This window comes from Narcine bancroftii, chromosome 7 (assembly GCF_036971445.1).
Source record: "Narcine bancroftii isolate sNarBan1 chromosome 7, sNarBan1.hap1, whole genome shotgun sequence".
NCBI classification, from domain to species: domain Eukaryota; kingdom Metazoa; phylum Chordata; class Chondrichthyes; order Torpediniformes; family Narcinidae; genus Narcine; species Narcine bancroftii.
The window spans coordinates 26,885,176-26,902,849 of record NC_091475.1 but is presented as its reverse complement, the minus strand read 5'-3'; the positions used below and the strand labels follow the sequence as shown (position 1 = coordinate 26,902,849).

Below are 17,674 nucleotides of genomic sequence, written 5' to 3'. Positions count from 1 at the left end.
TTTGCAAAGCTTACAGAGGGATCTGGATCTGCTGGAAAAATGGCAAATGGTATTTAATGCAGACAAGTGTGAGGTGTTGCATTTTGGAAGGACAAACCAAGAAAGGACATACATGGTAAATGTTAGGGCAGAGAAGAGTGCGGAAGAACAGAGGCATCTGAGAATACAGATATATAATTCCCTGAAAGTGGCACCACAGGTAGGTAGAGTTGTAAAGAGAACTTTTGGCTTATTGACCATCATAAATCAAAGTATTGAGTATAGGAGTTGGGATGTTAGATTGTTTAAGACATTATGGGGCCAAATTTGGAGTATTGTGTGCAGTTTTGGTCACATAACTACAGGAAAGGTATCAATAGATAGAAAGAGTGCAGAGAAAATTTACTCAGATGTTGCCTGGACTTCAAGAACTGAGTTACAGGGAAAGGTTAAACAGATTAGGACATTCCCAAGAGTGTAGAAGAATGAAAGGAGATTTGATAGAGGATATAAAATTATGATTAAATATAGATAGGCCTTTTCCATTGAGGACAGGTGAGAAACAAACCAGAGAGTGTGGGTTAAAGGTGAAAGGGGAAAAGTTTAATGGGAGCATAAAGGGAAACTTCTACATAGAGAGTGGTGGGAGAGTGGAACAAGTGCATGTAGTGAATGCGAGTTCAATTTTAAGAATTTGGACAGGTACACAGATGGGAGCAGTTTTCAGGGCTATGGACTAAGTACAGGTCAGTATGACGAGGCAGAAAAATTTGAAGGGCTGAAGGCCTGTTTCTGTGCTGTAATGTTCTATGGTTCTATGTCATCCTGACCAATATAATAACCTCTCCATTCCTCCACTATCAGACTCCTCAACACAAACTCAATCAGGGACTCAATTAAGAGCTCTTACTTTTGCATTTTATTGATTTTTTTTTCTCTCTGTATTGCTCAGTGAGTTTGTTTATATTTCTTTATTTGATTACATGTATGTTGTTGTGGTGGAACCACTGTATTATTGTATGTATATGCATGGCTGGCCCACCTCTTGCTGATTGTACCTGTGGCTCCTCCCCCTTGATTCCCCTAATAAAGGTGGCAATGCTATAACCCCTCCCCCAGAACAAGCTCAGGTCTTGGGTCAGCAACATGAGACATGCCTTCTGTTTATGGTGATAAAAGCTACTCAGTCAGGTAACTTCTAGTCTTTGGAGTTATTGATAGGAATCTCAGGGTTGTAAGTGATGTCATGTATGCACTCTGACAATAAATCTGAATCTGAAATCTGAAACCCTTCATGCCCCCTCAGTTCACATGCAATTAATAATGGACAATAAATGCCAGAATTGCCTGAAATAGCTCATTGCAGCGAGGTGAATGTGGAAAAGTATGATGGCACCCATTTTGATAAAATATAGGAAAGCAAAATATTTTAGAATTGCAAAGTTGTAAGATATTGGTGATCAGAGGGATTGGGTGTCCTTGTAGACAAATAATTGAAAATTAACATATAGGTACAGCAAGCAATCTGGAAGCAACATGCAAGGTTGACTTTTATTGACTAGACTGTAAATATATTGGGTCGCGCAGAACAGACCTCGAATATTATGCATTAGTTTTGCATCCATTCTTTAGGAAAGATATTTTTTTTATTAAACTTTATTTATTTGAAGAATCATTAATAGTAATACACAATACATTCTATAAAGAGAATTTTATATGAATATATATTTTTTTAAAATAAAATAAAAAAACAAAAAGAAAGAAAAAAAATTAAATCAAATCCCCACCCCATCAGCCACTCTCTTAAGGAGAGCTAAAAATATATAAACAGAAACTAAAAGTATATAATAAATCAAAATATATCTAAATGCATATATTCCAAATATGGTAACCACTTATTAACAAAAAAAGAATAATTGCCATGCAGATTATATGTAATTTTTTCCATAACAATACAAGCTTTCAATTCATTATGCCATTGCATTATATTAATCACTATATTATCTTTCCATGTACTTGCTACACATTTTCGAGCGACAGACAATGCTAAATATATAAATGCAATTTGAAATTTATCCAACCCTAATCCCTTTAAAGGAATCATATAACCCATTAAAAAAATAGATGGATCTAATGGTAACTTAAAATTATATAATTTTTCCAAAATTAACTTAATTTCATCCCAGAATGGTTGTACATGCACAAAAGACCAAACAGCATGTAAAAAAGTTCCAGTACATACACCACATCTAAAACAAGAATTTGAATTGCTAAAACCATATTTTTTCCATTTTTCTGGGGTTAAATACAACTGATGTAGAAAATTATAATTAACCATTCCGTATCACACATTCGTCAATTTAGTAACACTATCATGACACGTATCTGCCCAGTAGTCTTCAGGAAAAACAAAAGCTAAATCATTTTCCCATTTAAGCTTAGATTTCTCCCATTCTGACTTATCCATATTGTCTTGTAATACTTGGTACATAACAGAAATATAACCCCTTTTTGGTATAGAAGAGATCAAAGATGAATTCTGTCAATATAGGTAAAATCATCTCTCTACCATACATATTTTTCACCAAAGATCAAATTTGATAATAAACAAATAAAGAATTTTCAACAATATCAAAATGCTCTTTCAATTGATTAAAAGAAATAAACTGTCCTTCTACAAAACAATCCTGTAATGTTTTTATACCCTTAGAATCCCAACTCTTTAAATGACTATTAAACATTGAAAAAGAAATAAGCTGGTTATGATATAATGGAGTTAAAATTGACAATTTACCTTTTGACCTAAAATCTTATTTTTTTATCCATAATTTTAATAGATGTTTTAATATCGGCATATTATATTCCCTCAACAAATTTATATTCCATCGAAATATAAATTGATACACCTCAACTTCAGAAATACAAGCCATCTCAACTTTAGCCCAACTCAAGGGCTGGTCCAAATCCATCAGTCTACTAATAAATTTCAACTGGGCTGCTTCATAATAATTTTGAAAATGAGGTAATTGAAGCCCACCTAATGCATACTTCCAAGTAAGTTTATATAATGCTACCATTGGTAGTTCACCTTTCCATAAAAATTCTCTCATAACTTTATTTAAATCCTGGAAGAAACTCTTTGAAAGAGAACATGGTATTGATTGAAATAAATATTGAATACGAGGACAAATATTCATCTTAATACAGTTAACTCAACCAATTAAAGTTAACGGAAGATCTTTCCACTTAATTAAATCTGCTTTAATCTTTTTTAATAATGGAACATAATTTAACATATAAAGATTGATACTCAGTATTTACAATTATTCCCAATATATTTAATTTTATCAGACCATTTCAGTTTTATAATATTTTTATATTCTTCTCCAACTGGCAAAATTTCACTCTTGTCGTCCCAGTTAACTTTATATCCAGGTAATGTTCCATATTGTAATAAACATTCTCCCAAATGTGGCAATGATTGTTCTGGGTTTATTAAATATATCAAAACATCATCTGCAAATAAATTAATCTTATACTCTTCATCCATAACTTTCATCCCTCTTATCTGTTCATTCTGCCTTACTGTTTAAGATAACGGTTCAAGAGCCAATGCAAACAGAGCTGGTGACAATGGATAACCTTGTTGAGTTGAACGCATCAATTTAAACAATGATGAAACTTGACCATTTATCACCACCCTAGCAGTCAGGTTTGTATATAAAGCTTTAACCCAACCAATAAAAAATGGCAAAATTTAAACTTTTTCAATACTTTAAATAAAAAATCCCATTCGAACCTATCAAAGGCTTTTTCCGCATCAACCACAACCACCATTGGATGGTTGGGCTGCTGTCAATATGCATTGATCAAACTAATCAATCGAAGAATATTATCTGAAGCATTTCTAGTTTTAAGAAAATCTGTTTGATCAACATGTATCAATTTAGGTAAATACTTAGCAAGTCGATTTGCTAACACTTTTGCTATAATTTTATAATCAACGTTCAATAAAGAAATAGGTCTATACGAAGACACTTTCAATGGGTCTCTATCTTTTTTTGGGATTACAGTAATTAAAGCACTAGAGCAAAATTCTGGTAAATCATGCTGTTCAGTCACTTGTTGTAATACCTCCTCAAACACCGAAGATAAATCTTCATAAAAAGTTTTATAAATTCCACTGAAAACCCATTGTCACCTGGTGACTTCCCATTGGGCATTTCCAACATAGCCGCCTTAATCTCTAATTCTGTAAACGGAGCTTCCAGATCCGTAACATCCTCCTCTTCTAATGCTGATAACGTTAACTTAGATAAATAAGAATCAATAGAACCACTATCCTGTTTCCCCTCAGAAGTATATAAGTTTTTATAAAATGAATAAAACTGGTCATTAATTTCCTGAAGTTTATAGGTAACTGTTGAATTCTTTTTTACAGCATTAATAATCCATGTAACCTGTTCCTTCTTTAACTGCCATGCAAGTACCTTATGTGCCCTCTTACCCAACTCATAATAACGCTGCTTAGATCAATTAATTAAACATTCAAATTGATAAGTCTGCAACGTATTATAACGCAATTTCAATCTAGTCAAAGCCACTTTTTTATCTTCTGTCACTTCCTTCTGAAATTCCTTCTCCAATTCATCAATTTGCTTTTCTAATTATAAACTTACTGCCATATTCTGCTTCTTAACTTTAGTGGTATAGCTAATAATCTGTCCTCTTAAATAAGCTTTTAATGCATCCCATAACACAAATGACTTTTTACTGAATTAGCATTTTCGGACAAAAAAAAGTAATCTGTTCTTTAACAAAGATAACGAACTCTGGTTTTTTTCAACAACATTGTGTTAAATCTCCATCTATAAGATGAACGTACCACTTCTGAACTTACATAAGAAAAAAATAATAAAGAATGATCTGATATAACCCTGCTTTTATATTCTGCCTGTAATACCCTTTCTTGTAAATGTGCCGATACTAAAAAAAATCTATTCTTGAAAATGAATCATGTCGAGACGAATAAAAAGAAAAATCCTTCTCTGTAGGATTAACCCTTCTCCAAATATCCACCAAATTTATATCCATCATCAAGGCCCCAATTTGTATCACCATCTTTGATTTCTTTATACTTTTTGGGGATCTATCCAACAAAGGATCCAAGACACAATTAAAATCTCCCCCAACTAAAATATTTTCATTAGCTTGATTTAATAACAAAAAAGCATCTGAAATAAAACACTCATCATCCACGTTAGGTGCATAAACATTAAGCAAAGTCCAAGATTCAGTAAAAATTTTACAATTCACCTTTAAAACCCTTCCAGAATTCCCTTCTGTAGTTTGCAACTCAAAAGACAAATTCTTATGAATTAAAATTGCTACATCCCTTTCTTTCTTCTGAATGTATCCCTGTTCTTTTTCAGTCAAATGTGTTTCTTGTAAAAAGGCAATATCAATTTTCATTTTCTTGATATGCCAAAACTCACTTTCGCTCAATCGGATTATTTAACCCGTGAACATTAAAAGTTGCAAATTTTAAATTAGACATCCTTACAATTTAACAATATAATCACTTACTACAAAATATCGCTCCCCTTCTAGTAAGTTAAAACCACTCTCCCTCCCCTAAATATTTTTTAAAAGAAAGTATATATTAAAAAAAATTAATTATCCCCCCAAACAAAACTACCCAAAGGTGGTAATGCCCTAAAAAAAATTGGGTGTGGTAAACCCCACTAGTGGCAGATGACTATCAAAGATTTCAGTGCTAATCACCCACCACCCCAGCCAGAAATACATAATTCACATCAATATAATCCAGTACTGTAAATATATTCAACCCAATGACTCCATTCCCAATTATTGTTCCAGATCTTGACTTTATGTTAAAACCTCTTTCTTTCCATTTTTCCCATTCTGCCCATTTCCATTTCCATTTGCCCTCTTTTTAGGTGACGGTGGTGAAACTCTTCCATGTCCTCATAAATCTGGTAATGAATTAGCAAAAATTAATCCATCATGATCATTCTCAAAAAATTGAGATTGAAAGTTACCATAAAAGACTTTTAACACAGCAGGATAATGAAAAGCAAATTTATAACCCTTCCGCCACAGTACTACTTTAGCCGAATTAAATTCCCGTTGTCGCCTAATAATTTCTTGACTCAAATCTGTATTAAAAAAATACTCTGTTATTTTGAATTATCATTGGAGATTGACCTTGTTGGGCCTTCTGTCCCGCCAACCGAAATATCACTTCTCTGTCTTGATAGTTCAGGCACCGAACTAAGACCGCTCATGGTGGTTGTCCTGGTAACGGTTTCTTTCATAACGCTCTATGTGCCCTCTCTAATACTAAACCTTCCGAAAAAAATCTCTTTGCCCACTGATTTAATACATTTACTGACATCCCTCTTAACTGTAGATATATCTTCAGACATATTAGATATTTTAGTTGTCACATCCAACAATCCTTGAGTCATTTGTTTAGACATATTATCCATTTGATAGGCAATCCCTTCCAAGACTGTGTAAACAGACTCCATTCCAGATTCCAGTTCCACATTTTGAGGCTTACCTTCTCTAGACTCCACCTCCAACTGTTCCCGTGAACTGCTCATTAAAGGTAAGTCTTCCTCTTCTTCCAACGTTGTCGGGCCCTTTCCGGTGCAGCTGCGGGTCTGCACACCCGACGGCCCACATGCGGTCCAGTAACTCACGGTCGCTTGAAGCACTGAACCTGCCCAGCAAGGCCAGGGACTGCACAGAGGCAGCTTCCAATGCCATTCTGCGCATTCCTGGCTCACCTGATGGCAGCCCGTGCTCAAGGGCTCTTCTCTCAGTCAAGTCACCCACCTGTCCGACATCACGAACCCGGCCGAGCTCGTCATCATGCTGGCGCCATCTTGTGGAGACAAGATTGGCGCCGGTGTAATACTCAGCCTGGCAGGAGTTCTCTGTGCCTTGGAGGTTCCAAATGACATTTCCGTGGCTTCAGCTGAACAAGTAGGCCTCAATTCTTCAGCACTTTTAAAAGGTAGTTTCTTCTGTAATTGAGCTTTCGTTTTTTTTTAACATTAGTTACCATTATGACCCACTAATGTTCCCAAAAATAAAGATACAACTTTTAATCACTTAGATAAACTTAAAAGACGGGCGCTTAAAAAACTGGCTGAGGAAGGGTGGGATCGCACGTCTGCCCTCTACGCCATCTTGCCTCGCCCCCCCAAGAGAGATATATTTATGAAAAGGTCTGTGAAATGAAGGTTTACTTTATTGACTCTTGGACAGAGAACTTTCCCATTGACCAGAGGGGGCCTGCACTTTCTTGGGTTTGTAAGAATGAGAGGCTTGATGGACCAGGTGCAGGGATATTTCTCCTGCCTGCAGTGTCAGAGCAATGGATCGTAGTCTGAAACAAGGGCCATGCCATTCAGGTTCAAGATGAGTAAACATTTCTTCACACGAAGGAGAATGAAACTTTGGGGTCAGATGCTATGCCCAAGATGCCAGATATTTGGAGTCAAGGGATATGTGTTAATGCATGAAAGTGGCATTGAGGTAAAGATTAACTTTTGAATGATAAAGCAGGCATGACAAGCTAAATGGGTTACTCCAACTTCTATTTCTTATCTTAATACAATTAAATTTAAAAACATGAAGTTATGGGCTGAGTGGACTAAATGCTACCAGAACATGAAACTTCAAAATGACCAGATAGTACAGAGCAATTGAAATATTTTTTGGCAAAGAGTCTGTGTAATTCTGCCTCGCTGCCAACAAACAGCATTGTAACTCCTGCCTATGAGTCAGATATGGTGGTTAAAATAATCCACCAGTGAAATTATACTGGCAGACAGGGTAATGATATTGCAACAGTGTCACAAATATTCCTGGATGGATAGGAAATCTGCACAAATTGCTGATAATTAGCACTGCTGTTAAAAAGAAATGAAAGTAGGTTTTACACATCCTCCATGTGGGATTTAATGATGGTCGAGGCTGAATGATTCAACTGCTGTACTAATTCCAATTATATGATGTTCTGTAAAAAAAGATGAATTTAATTCAAATTATGACACTAAAGGATAAGATTGACACTAAAGATTGATATCCTGGTATCTAGTGCTGATATTATATGTGATGTCCAAGCAGGCCAGACACCATCAGAGCTCCTATTATTCACATGTAGCACAGTCACTTCATGGAAAGGAAGGTTGAACTTTAAAGCAGCCTGATTTGTGATGCCTTTGTCAGAGCAGTGGCAGAAATCACTGCTCTGATCAATGGGTGTATGAAATGAAAGCCATTTATTCAAGATCAAGCTTATTTATCATCTTATTTATCCCGACAAAGCAGTGTTTTCCAGTCCATGAAGCAGAAGTGTGAAAAACACACGTACAGGCATAACACACATACAGACAAACGATACATGTTAGTCCTCTCTTTGTCAGGAAATTTGCAGAAATCCTTATAGATAAGTTCCTGTTACCATAAAAAATAATCAATACAAGTTCAGGAATGTGAGACTTTGCTCTAATTTACTGCACTTCTCTGTCAGTAACTTCTGAGATTGATAGGGAGTAAGGTAGAGGGGAGTGTTATTCTTAGATTTCATTTAGACCTTTGAAACAGCTTCTCTGGATGGGTTAGCGCTGAAAATAAAGAACCAAAGGGGAAAAAATTAATTTCACCCATTTTAGTGTGATTAACTGGTGTTTAATGTTGATGCTAACTTGGTTCCTTGTTATTAAAAAATTGTAAAAAGGGAGTATTAGGAGACTTAAGTTCAAAAACATGAACAAAAGCAGGGCCTGTGTGATCCTGACAAGACCACCTTTTAAGTTATGCAGCTGCCAACAATTTTCTTTGCATCAATTACAGAAGAGCTTCAGAATTTAAAGGCACACTGATCTTAATGTACATGTCAAAGTGAGTTCACTCAGCTACTATGCCAGCTTTCCATGCTGGTATTAATGTGAATGTGTGCATGGGTTCAGGCACACAAACCATTACAAAAAGCATATCCCCACACCAACTCTAATCTATATGCCACCATTGACATTCTGTCCCCTCGCCACCAACATAGAAATTATGTCTTCAAAAGGATGATAACAAAAAGGTCAATGTCCCCATTTTGGCAAAGAGGGCAAAGAATAGGGGGGTGCCTACCTGAATAGGAGGGTGTCATTCAAGTTCAGCACCTAACTTCCTAGGGGGAACAATTCTGCAGCTAATAAGCAAAAGGGACACAGAACCCTAAGCCAAATCAACAGCAAGAGCAATTTGCAATCTGACAGCCAAGCCCATCAACAATGTAATTGATCAAAAGTGGACAGTCTCAATACACACTGTGCTGGTGGTTCACTAGCATCTTCACTGTGTTCAACTGCTGTGTTCAAGTGTCATGGCTGCAATCGAAGCTGCATTTATCTTCTGGTTTGTAATTGCAGGCCATCATTTTCTTTCTCCCCAGAAGAGAATCTGTACCCACGCATGTAGAACAGAGTTAAAAATGCTTTTTAATGATTTCTATTCTCAATTCTTATTTGTGAATTTTATCTCAATGAGTTACTTGTATTTAATAATGTTTCCGGTGGGAATGAGTTCGGTGGTGCACAACTCTTGTCCACCTCCTAAGCCCCTCTCTTCCTGTCTCAGACACTGCTTGTTACCTTGCTAAGGGAGAAAGGAGGCAAAAAAAAATGGAAGAAAACCCAGAAGGCAATGGTTGTGTTGTTTTGTCTTCTAATGGGAGTGAATAAATGCTGGAAAACAACTCTCTTTTTCTTCCCTCTATGCGAACCTGTTACACACATATGCACATTAATTAAGAGAGGATACTGAAAAGGTTAGAAGATATTGATGATAATGATGACAGAATGCATTTGTGTCATTGCACATGGTACCATCTCAGACACTGATGCCATAGGATGAGTCAAGTCAAGTCAGGTTTATTGTTATCTGATTGTACAAGTACAACCCAACAAAACACACAGACATCAAACCAGACATAACTCAAATACAGACAAACAATACATATGCAGGACAAATATTTCACCTATACAAATAAATAATTTTTTTTTCATGAATATGAGAGTCTCAGATGGTTAGTATGAGCAGTTCCTTAGGTCGTTCAGTATTCTCACTACCTATGAGAAGAAGCTGTTCCTCAGTCTGATGGTGCTTGATCTGATACTCCTGTATCTCTTCCATGACAGGAGCAGATGTTGTGTGGAGGGTGGAAGGGGTCCTCAATGATTTTACACACCCTCTTCAGACAACGATCCCAGTAGATCCCATTGATGGGGGAGATGGAGCTTCCAATTATCCTCTTTGCCACCCTTATGGTCCTGCGGATTGAGCTCAGATCCATTTCTGTGCAGCAACCATACCACACAGTGATGCAGATGGCCAGGATAGATCTCCCATAGAATGCTAACATAACATAATTAGCCTTGCCTGCTTCAGTCTTCTCAGGAAGTACAGTCACTATTGTGCCTTCCTAACAAGTGAGATGTTGAGTGTCCATGAAAGGTCACTAGTTAAGTGAACTCCAAGGAACTTGATGCTCTCCACCCTATAACGGAGGGTGATTGTTCCTGGTTTTTCTGAAGTCCACGATCATCTCCTTCATTTTATCCACATTGAGACTCAGGTTGTTACTCTTGCACCATTTCACGTCTGTAGTACGATGAGGCAAATTACTGTTGTGTCATCTGCAAACTTGATAACACTGATGGAGCTGGATCTGGAGATGCAGTCATGGGTCAGAAACATGAACAGGAATGGGTTGAGCACACAACCCTGAGGAGTGCCTGTGCTCAACATTCTGCCACTGACCCGGACCGACTATGGTCTTTCCGTTAAGAAGTCCAGAATCCGGTTACATAGAGGGGTGTTGAATCCCAGTGAGGACTGCTTCTCCACCAGTCTCTGGGAAATGATCATGTTAAATGCTGATCTGAAGTCAATGAATAGCAGCCTGGCATATGAGGCATTGTTCTCCAGGTGGGTTAGAATGGAGTGAAGTGACAAGGTGTTACAAGATCAAACAAACAATCACAAAGAAGGCATATCACTCAGGGGTAAAGATGAACAATTACTTTATTAACAAAAATTCACCTTCAAACTTTAATTCAAAATCCCCCCCCTTTTATAACAATGCCCACTGGTTACTATGCAAATTCCTATAACAGTGTAAAACTAATAAATTCCCCAGCCTAAATATAACATATCAAAGTCTAAGCTACAGTTCCAACCAGCCCACAGAAAAACTTAGACACAAAACAAACAAAAACACACAAGACTCAAAAAACTTCGATCTCAACTGAAGCAAAGATCATAAACAAAATTCAGTTTGTTTGGTAAACTGAAGCCAAAAGATCCTTGAGAGAGAGAGAGAGAGAGAGAGAGAGAGAGAGAGAGAGAGAGAGAGAGCACAAAATTCGAAGTTGTCTTGTGTTGCTTGCAGAGAGAGGAACAACTGGCTTGGTCCAGATCCTTCTGGCTGCCTTCGGAATGTTCATCCCTTTTTGAAATCCCAACATTCTTAACTGTCCTCCAGACCATGACTCATGCTCTGGGCCTTCTTCCACTCCACAGCACCCCCAGTGGTGGTTTATCATCAAAGTCCAGAAATTTTGAGATAATTTTCTCCACATGCTCAGTCCGTCTCCCACTCTCTCAGCAGTCCACCTTCACCTTGGCTCCCTGAGGCAAACTGTCACTTTTTAACATAAAACCACACAACACATAGGCCAATACACAACACAGAACTCTCTAACACAAGGCTACAGCATAGTCTGTGGAACGGTTTGTTCTATAGGCAAATTGAAATGTGTCCAGTGTCTCAGGAAAGTGTGCTTTGATCCGTTCCATTACCAGATGCTCAAAGCATTTCATAATGGGGGAGGTGAATGACACATGGTGGCAGACATCGAGGCCTGTTATTGTCACCTTCTTGATGATGATGGCTGTCTTGAACCTTGTGGAGTTGATGGACTGCTGCAGTAAGATGTTGAAGATGTCCATGAAGACCTCCGTCAATTGGTCTGTTCAGTCCTTCAGTACCCAACCAGGTATGTTGTACCTAGTACCGCTGCCTTGTGTGGGTTCATCTTGGATAGGGTTCTCTTCACCTCGGACGTGGCTATGCAGGGAGCCCATTCTTCAGAGGGACATGGACCTTTCTTTGGCATCATCCTATTCTTCTCATCAAACTATATATGAAAGATGTTCAGTCTGTCCAGATGGGAGACATCATTGTCCTTAACTCATAAGGTTGACTTGTGATCCATTATAGTTTTGATCCCTTGCCACGTGCCTCGTATTGCTGGTCTCACATTGAAGACTGTGGATCTTAAATCCATACTCTCATTTTACCTTCTGGATTGCACAGGAGACTTCAACTCTGGGTGTTCTTAGTGCCATCCTATCCCCTGTCTTGAAGGCAGCATCACCAGCTATGAGAAGGGCTTGGACCTCTACATTGTTTCTGGTTTGCTCTGGTTGTGAAGATTTGATCTTAGTGACAGCCTCAATGCACTTGTTGATGTAGCCAGTCAATGAGCTGGTGTACTCCTCGATATTTACATGACCATTGTAGATGGCTGCCTCCCTGAAACAGCTCCAGTCCGTAGTCTCAAAGCAGTCTTGCGGTGCTGCTGTGGCCCCTCCCTACCTCCACCACGCCCCCCCCCCCCCCCCCATATACCCCAGCCATGTTATGTTCTCCCTACAAACTGAACTAGTTTGCTCTGCCAGTGGTCTATATGCTGGGGTTAGTAGGACATGTATGTGATCTGAGTAACCAAGGTGGGGGCAAGGTGCAGTCTTATATGCATCAGGTCCATGATGTTGTCTGGTGGCAAAGTTGAAACCATGGTACGACCATTTTCAGGTTGGTGTGATTGAAGTCCCCAGCATCAGTCATGGCACCCTAAGGGTGGACATCTGGGCATCACAGATGGCACTGTCAATCTCCTTTATGGCCACACCTTCATTAGCCGAAGGCGGAATGTGGCAATCAGCATGGCCAAGATTTTCCTAGGCAGATATACTCTAACTCTGCTGAGCAGAAGGTCTTCAAAACAGAGATATTAATGCACCAGTTCTCATTGATGAAATTGTCTAGTACCCCTCCTCAAGCCTTGCCAGAAGAGCAGCATCTCTGTCTGCCCTGAAGGAGATAAAGACCGTCCAGCTGGATTGCTGAGTCTGGAATAGAGTCTTGGAGCCATGAGCAGATTAGAGGGCAGGAAATAAACAGGCCTCCAGCATGTTGCCAGTAGGCACCAGGCATAGGGTATCTGCTGTGGGTTTGCTAGAATTGGGGATCTTCGGTGGGGGGGGTGGGTTAGGGGGGTGGGGGTGGGAGGGAAGTGTTGCACACATCACCATTATTTCCCCCCCCCCTTTGCAGGGGATTCAGAAGAGATTGCTTTCATGACCAGAGTGATGTAAACATAAAACAAGATGGCTAGTGATCATTATCTCACTTGGACATGTACATGATCAAATTAGAAAAGCGAGCAATAAGGGAACAGCTGTCATCATGGAAGACTTTAATTTGCATATAGATTGGACTAGCCAAATTAGTAAAAATACTGAGGAGGAGGAATTCCTTGAATGTTTACGGGACGGTTATCTAGACCAATATGTCGAGGAACCAACTCAGGAGCAGGCCATTTTAGATTGGGTATTATGCAATGATAAAGGGCTAATCAACAATCTTGTTGTACGAGGCCCTTTGGGTAGGAACGATCACAATATGATCGAATTCTCACTTGACATGGAGAGTGATGAAATTAAAACCGAGACTAAGGTCCTGAATTTAAATAAAGGGAATTATGATGGTATGAGACGGGAGTTGAGTAAGATTGATTGGGTGGTGTTTATGGGGGAGTTGACTGTGGATAGACAATGGAAAGCATTCACAGATCTAATGGAGAAATTGAAAAAAATCATTTATACCGGTTTGGAATAAAAATAAACCAAAAAAGGTGACTCAACCGTGGATAACAAGGGAAATTAGAGACAGCATTAGGTCCAAAGAGAGAGCATATCAATTGGCCAAAAAAAGTACCACAACCGAAGACTGGGAGCAGTTCAAGATGCACCAAAGGAGGACAAAGGGATTAATCAAGAGAGCAAAAATAAATTACAAAAGTAAGCTTGTGGCAAATATAAAAACCAACTGCAAAAGCTTTTATAAATATGTCAAGAGGAAAAGATTGGTGATATCCAGAGTAGGTCCTTTGCAGTCAGAATCAGGGGAATATATAATTGGGAATAAGGAAATGGCAAACCAATTAAATTCTTACTTTAGTTCTGTTTTTACAAGAGAGGATACAAATAACCTCCCAAGGATGTTGGGAAACATAGAGACTAATGCAAGGGAGGAACTGAAAGAAATCAGTATCTCTAAGGACATGGTCTTGGGGAAATTGATGGAATTGAAGGCAGATAAATCCCAAGGGCCTGATAATCTGCATCCTAGGGTACTTAAGGAAGTGGCCATTCAGATAGCAGATGCTTTAAGAATTATTTTCCAGAACTCGATAGACTCAGGATCAGTACCCATGGATTGGAGGGTAGCTAATGTTACCCCACTATTTAAAAGGGGGGTAGAGAAAAAGCAGGGAATTATAGGCCGGTGAGCCTTACATCAGTAGTGGGCAAAATGATGGAATCCATTATTAAGGATGTAATAGCGGAGCATATGACTAGCAGAGAAGGGATCGGACAGAGCCAACATGGATTTACAAAAGGTAAATCGTGCTTGACAAATCTATTGGAATTCTTTGAGATGGTGACAGGTAAAATAGATGGGGGAGAGCCAGTGGATGTGGTGTACCTGGACTTCCAAAAGGCCTTCGATAAGGTCCCGCATAAACGACTGGCTTACAAAATCAAGGCTCATAGGATTAGGGGCAAAGTATTGATGTGGATTGAGAACTAGCTGGCAGGTAGAAGACAGAGAGTTGGGATAAATGGCTCGTTTTCTGAGTGGCAGGCGGTGACCAGTGGAGTGCCACAGCTGTTCACAATTTACATTAATGATCTGGATGAGGGGATTGGATGTAATATCTCCAAATTTGCAGATGACACTAAGCTAGGAGGGGTTTTGTGCACGGAAGAGGGGGTCAGGAAGCTCCAGTGTGATTTGGATAAATTGAGGGACTGGGCAGATACATGGCAAATGCACTACAATGTGGATAAATGTGAGGTTATGCACTTTGGTAATACAAACCGGAGGGCAGATTACTGTTTGAATGGCAATAGATTAAGAGATGGGGAAGTGCAGAGAGACCTAGGGGTACTTGTACACCAGTCTCTGAAGGCGAGCATGCAGGTACAGCAGGCGGTTAAAAAGGCAAATGGTATGCTGGCCTTCATATCAAGAGGGTTTGAGTATAGGAACAAGGATACCTTACTGCAGCTGTACAGGGCCTTGGTGAGACCCTACCTGGAGTATTGTGTGCAGTTTTGGTCACCTTATCTAAGGGAGGATGTTCTTGCAATGGAGGGAGTGCAGAGGTGATTCACCAGGCTGATACCTGGAATGGCAGGAATGACTTATGAGGAAAGATTGCACAAATTGGGATTGCACTCGCTGGAGTTTAGAAGATTGAGAGGGGATCTCATAGAGACCTATAAAATTCTGGCAGGACTGGACAGAATGGATGCAGATGGGATGTTTCCAATGATGGGAAAATCCAGAACCCGGGGCCATGGTTTGAGGATAATAGGCAAACCATTTAGGACCGAGATGAGGAGGAATTTCTTTACCCAGAGGGTGGTGAATCTGTGGAATTCATTGCCACAGAGGGCAGTAGAGGCAGGTTCATTAAATCTATTTAAGAGGGAATTAGATCTATTTCTTCAGTATAAGGGTATTAAAGGTTACGGAGAGAAGGTGGGGATGGGGTACTGAACTTTAAGATCAGCCATGATCTCGTTGAATGGCGGAGCAGGCTCGAAGGGTCAAATGGGTGCAATCCCAATTTGTGCAATCTTTCCTCATAAGTCATTCCTGCCATTCCAGGTATCAGCCTGGTGAATCACCTCTGCACTCCCTCCATTGCAAGAACATCCTCCCTTAGATAAGGTGACCAAAACTGCACACAATACTCCAGGTAGGGTCTCACCAAGGCCCTGTACAGCTGCAGTAAGGTATCCTTGTTCCTATCTTCTATGTTTTCTATGTTTTCTATCAGTTTATTGCTATTCTCCCAGATACAATGTACCAAAATTCTTACTTGCTGCTGACAAACAGGCACATTTTATAATGTAAAACTACAATTGTTTCTATTAAATTACCCCATGCAGAAAGAGATAATAAAAATAGATAGATCAATAAATATTCACAATTACAGTTTGTACAAGAAAAAAAGTACCCTTTCAATAGTTCAGACAGGGCTTTCTGTGGTCCCAAAGTAGTTTATGGTGAGGGTAGTCAGGGAAGATTCAAGATCCCGACAGCCATTGGAAAAATGGTGCTCTTGAACCTGAAGGTGCTACACTTCATTCTGAAGATAAAAACAAGGTGAGGTTGTGACCAGGGTGATGGGCCAAAGAGCAGAGTGGAGTCCATCTCCACACTTGCTCAGAGCTAAAAGATCACAACCTCCATCCAAAGATGAAATGAGGTGAGGTCAGTGGGTGAAGAACCTTTGGAAGTTTCTTCCACAAGGACTAGTGGAAGCAGAGTCATTGAAAATCTTTAAGGCAGAGGAAGATAGTTCTCAAGAAACCAGGGAAGGCATGGATTTTGTGGTTAGGTTGGATTGTGGCGTTGAAGATACAGTCAGATTAGCCATGATCTTATGAAATGGTGGAGTAAGGTGAAGAGGCTGAGTGAGCTATTCCTGCTTCTAATCTCTGTTTATTTGCCATTTTGGAGCAGTTAGACATCCTCATTGACCACAGGTATGTCATTTCTGGACAGATGGTTGCTCTTAGTGGGTTCCAAACACATTTAAGTTTTGAGACATGAACAAGGCTGCCACAGGCAAGGCCCTGTTAACACCTGAAATTGCTTCCTGATGATATTGTTGTGCCACAACTTCAAAGTTAATTCTAAGTGTGAGGGAAACCAGTTTTGAGAGATTCTAGACAGCCGATCTGAGGCTGGAGCTCCTCTAATCATTCTTTCAACATTCTTTGTGTGCTGGGAGAGAAAATGTTCACCTCTGCCCTTCAGAGGAGGTGTCAGACGTACCCAGCCCCAACCTTTGGTGAACACCCCTTGAGACATTAAATTCAACTCAAAAAACCGGCTCGACAGATTGAGCATATAAAACGACCCAAATCACCTCCCCACTGCCGCTCCCCGACACCTCCCCTTCACCGGGCACCGCCATAACCCACCCAGACATTATACAATTGTAGAGCCCCAGGTCCCAGCTCCTGCCCAGGAGCCTGAGGTTGCCACTCCTGCCCGGGATCCTGAGGTCATCGCTCCTGCTAGGGAGCCCAAGGTCACCACTCCTGCCCAGTAGGCCGAGGTCCCAGTTCTTACTGGGAGCCTGAGGACTCCACTCTTGCCCGGTAGACTGAGGTCTCCGCTCCTGCCGGGAGCCGACAAGTAGCTGTGGTTCCTGCACTGAGCACACTTGGGCAGTGAGGCAACTCTTTCGATGCAAACAGCACTGCACCCGATGTTCCGAAGTCACTATTGCTG

The 17,674-nt window shown here is 39.7% G+C and overlaps 1 long non-coding RNA gene across 1 annotated transcript in view; it reads right to left on the bottom strand.

Moving 5' to 3' along the window:
- Positions 1-3,316: 3,316 nt before the first annotated feature.
- Positions 3,317-17,674, bottom strand: part of LOC138738635 (uncharacterized) — a 57,382-nt gene continuing 43,024 nt past the window's right edge. The window contains exon 3 of the long non-coding RNA XR_011341639.1: positions 3,317-5,975. This is a non-coding gene — a long non-coding RNA (uncharacterized lncRNA). The remainder of the gene's footprint in view (positions 5,976-17,674) is intronic.